We start from the raw sequence: 4595 nt of genomic DNA on the forward strand, positions 1-4595 counted from the left end.
CAGTTCCAAGGGACAGTGAAAACCAGGTAGAGCTTTCAGTGCTGGCAGCTATCAAGTGGGCGCAATCGGTGGACGTTTCAAATTTGGCAGCAGACTCTGCGAGATTCACATAGGCATTGTTGCGTCATAACCAACCAAGGCTTTTGCAGAGCGCGAATGTCTGTGCGGCAGCAAATGCAGTTCCAAGGGACAGTGAAAACCAGGTAGAGCTTTCAGTGCTGGCAGCTTTCGTGTGGGCGCAATCGGTGGATGTTTCAAATTTGGCAGCGGGCTCTGCCAGAGTCACATAGGCATTGTTGCATCATAACCAACCAAGGGTTTTGCAGAGCGCGAATGTCTGTGCGGCAGCGAATGCAGTTCCAAGGGACAGTGAAAACCAGGTAGAGCTTTCAGTGCTGGCAGCTTTCGTGTGGGCGCAATCGGTGTACATTTCAAATTTGGCAGCCGGGCTCTGCCAGAGTCACATAGGCATTGTTGCATCATAACCAACCAAGGCTTGCGCAGAGCGCGAATGTCTGTGCGGCAGCGAATGCAGTTCCAAGGGACAGTGAAAACCAGGTAGAGCTTTCAGTGCTGGCAGCTTTACGTGTGGGCGCAATCGCTGGACGTTTCAAATTTGGCAGCCGGGCTCTGCCAGAGTCACATAGCCATTGTTGCGTCATAACCAACCAAGGCTTTCGCAGAGCGCGAATGTCTGTGCGGCAGCGAATGCAGTTCCAAGGGACAGTGAAAACCAGGTAGAGCTTTCAGTGCTGGCAGCTATCGTGTGGGCGCAATCGCTGGACGTTTCAAATTTGGCAGCGGGCTCTGCGAGAGTCACATAGGCATTGTTGCATCATACCCAACCAAGGCTTTTGCAGAGCGCGACTGTCTGTGCGGCAGCGAATGCAGTTCCAAGGGACAGTGAAAACCAGGTAGAGCTTTCAGTGCTGGCAGCTTTCGTGAGGGCGCAATCGGTGTACAATTCAAATTTGGCAGCCGGGACCTGCGAGAGTCACATAGGCATTGTTGCACCATAACCAACCAAGGCTTGCGCAGAGCGCGAATGTCTGTGTGGCAGCGAATGCAGTTCCAAGCGACAGTGAAAAGCAGGTAGAGCTTTCAGTGCTGGCAGCTTTCGTGTGGGCGCAATCAGTGGACGTTTCAAATTTGGCAGCGGGCAGTGCGACAGTCACATAGGCATTGTTGCATCATAAACAAATAAAGCTTATGCGGAGAGATAATGTCTGTGCGGCAGCGAATGCAATTCCAAGGGACAGTGAAAACCAGGTAGAGCTTTCAGTGCTGGCAGCTTTCGTGTGGGCGCAATCGGTGGAGGTTTCAAATTTGGCAGCCGGTCTCTGCCAGAGTCACATAGCCATTGTTGCGTCATAACCAACCAAGGCATGCGCAGAGCGCGAATGTCTGTGCGGCAGCGAATGCAGTTCCAAGGGACAGTGAAAACCAGGTAGAGCTTTCAGTGCTGGCAGCTTTCGTGTGGGCGCAATCGCTGGACGTTTCAAATTTGGCAGCGGGCTCTGCGAGAGTCACATAGGCATTGTTGCATCATAACCAACCAAGGCTTTTGCAGAGCGCGAATGTCGGTGCGGCAGCGAATGCAGTTCCAAGGGACAGTGAAAACCAGGTAGAGCTTTCAGTGCTGGCAGCTATCGTGTGGGCGCAATCGCTGGACGTTTCAAATTTGGCAGCCGGGCTCTGCCAGAGTCACATAGGCATTGTTGCATCATACAAACCAAGGCTTTTGCAGAGCACGAATGTCGGTGCGGCAGCGAATGCAGTTCCAAGGGACAGTGAAAACCAGGTAGAGCTTTCAGTGCTGGCGGCTTTCGTGTGGGCGCAATCGGTGTACGTTTCGAATTTGGCAGCCGAGCTCTGCGAGAGTCACATAGCCATTGTTGCATCATAACCAACCAAGGCTTTTGCGGACCGCGAATGTCTGTGCGGCAGCGAATGCAGTTCCAAGGGACAGTGAAAAGCAGGTAGAGCTTTCAGTGCTGGCAGCTTTCGTGTGGGCGCAATCAGTGGACGTTTCAAATTTGGCAGCGGGCAGTGCGAGAGTCATATAGGCATTGTTGCATCATAACCAACCAAGGCTTGCGCAGAGCGCGAATGTCTGTGTGGCAGCGAATGCAGTTCCAAGCGACAGTGAAAAGCAGGTAGAGCTTTCAGTGCTGGCAGCTTTCGTGTGGGCGCAATCAGTGGACGTTTCAAATTTGGCAGCGGGCAGTGCGAGAGTCACATAGGCATTGTTGCATCATAACCAACCAAGGCTTTTGCAGAGCGCGAATGTCGGTGCGGCAGCGAATGCAGTTCCAAGGGACAGTGAAAACCAGGTAGAGCTTTCAGTGCTGGCAGCTTTCGTGTGGGCGCAATCGGTGTACAATTCAAATTTGGCAGCCGGGCTCTGCGAGTGTCACATAGGCATTGTTGCATATACCCAACCAAGGCTTTTGCAGAGCGCGAATGTCTGTGCGGCAGCGAATGCAGTTCCAAGGGACAGTGAAAACCAGGTAGAGCTTTCAGTGCTGGCAGCTTTCGTGTGGGCGCAATCGGTGTACGTTTCGAATTTGGCAGCCGAGCTCTGCGAGAGTCATATAGCCATTGTTGCATCATAACCAACCAAGGCTTTTGCGGACCGCGAATGTCTGTGCGGCAGCGAATGCAGTTCCAAGGGACAGTGAAAACCAGGTAGAGCTTTCAGTGCTGGCAGCTTTCGTGTGGGCGCAATCGCTGGACGTTTCAAATTTGGCAGCGGGCTCTGCGAGAGTCACATAGGCATTGTTGCATCATACCCAACCAAGGCTTTTGCAGATTGCGACTGTCTGTGCAGCAGCAAATGCAGTCCCAAGGGACAGTGAAAACCAGGTAGAGCTTTCAGTGCTGGCAGCTTTCGTGAGGGCGCAATCGGTGTACAATTCAAATTTGTCAGCCGGGCTCTGCCAGAGTCACATAGGCATTGTTGCGTCATAACCAACCAAGGCTTGCGCAGAGCGCGAATGTCTGTGCGGCAGCGAATGCAGTTCCAAGGGACAGTGAAAACCAGGTAGAGCTTTCAGTGCTGGCAGCTTTCGTGTGGGCGCAATCGCTGGACGTTTCAAATTTGGCAGCCGGGCTCTGCCAGAGTCACATAGCCATTGTTGCGTCATAACCAACCAAGGCTTGCGCAGAGCGCGAATGTCTGTGCGGCAGCGAATGCAGTTCCAAGGGACAGTGAAAACCAGGTAGAGCTTTCAGTGCTGGCAGCTTTCGTGTGGGCGCAATCAGTGGACGTTTCAAATTTGGCAGCAGGCAGTGCGAGAGTCACATAGGCATTGTTGCATCATAACCAACCAAGGCTTTTGCAGAGCGCGAATGTCGGTGCGGCAGCGAATGCAGTTCCAAGGGACAGTGAAAACCAGGTAGAGCTTTCAGTGCTGGCAGCTTTCGTATGGGAGCAATCGCTGGACGTTTCGAATTTGGCAGCCGGGCTCTGCATGAGTAACATAGGCATTGTTGCATCATAACCAACCAAGGCTTTTGCAGAGCGCGAATGTCTGTGCGGCAGCGAATGCAGTTCCAAGGGACAGTGAAAACCAGGTAGAGCTTTCAGTGCTGGCAGCTTTCGTGTGGGCGCAATCGCTGGACGTTTCAAATTTGGCAGCCGGGCTCTGCCAGAGTCACATAGGCATTGTTGCATCATAACCAACCAAGGCTTTTGCGGAGCGCGAATGTCTGTGCGGCAGCGAATGCAGTTCCAAGGGACAGTGAAAACCAGGTAGAGCTTTCAGTGCTGGCAGCTTTCGTGTGGGCGCAATCGCTGGACGTTTCAAATTTGGCAGCGGGCTGTGCGAGAGTCACATAGGCATTGTTGCATCATACCCAACCAAGGCTTTTGCAGAGCGCGAATGTCTGTGCGGCAGCGAATGCAGTTCCAAGGGACAGTGAAAACCAGGTAGAGCTTTCAGTGCTGGCAGCTTTCGTGTGGGCGCAATCGCTGGACGTTTCGAATTTGGCAGCCGGGCTCTGCCAGAGTCACATAGGCATTGTTGCATCATAACCAACCAAGGCTTGCGCAGAGCGCGAATGTCTGTGCGGCAGCGAATGCAGTTCCAAGGGACAGTGAAAACCAGGTAGAGCTTTCAGTGCTGGCAGCTTTCGTGTGGGCGCAATCGCTGGACGTTTCAAATTTGGCAGCCGGGCTCTGCCAGAGTCACATAGGCATTGTTGCATCATAACCAACCAAGGCTTGCGCAGAGCGCGAATGTCTGTGCGGCAGCGAATGCAGTTCCAAGGGACAGTGAAAACCAGGTAGAGCTTTCAGTGCTGGCAGCTTTCGTGTGGGCGCAATCGCTGGACGTTTCAAATTTGGCAGCCGGGCTCTGCCAGAGTCACATAGCCATTGTTGCGTCATAACCAACCAAGGCTTGCGCAGAGCGCGAATGTCTGTGCGGCAGCGAATGCAGTTCCAAGGGACAGTGAAAACCAGGTAGAGCTTTCAGTGCTGGCAGCTATCGTGTGGGCGCAATCTCTGGACATTTCAAATTTGGCAGCGGGCTCTGCGAGAGTCACATATGCATTGTTGCATCATACCCAACCAAGGCTTTTGCAGAGCGCGA

Source organism: Mycteria americana, unplaced genomic scaffold (assembly GCF_035582795.1).
Source record: "Mycteria americana isolate JAX WOST 10 ecotype Jacksonville Zoo and Gardens unplaced genomic scaffold, USCA_MyAme_1.0 Scaffold_27, whole genome shotgun sequence".
NCBI lineage: Eukaryota > Metazoa > Chordata > Aves > Ciconiiformes > Ciconiidae > Mycteria > Mycteria americana.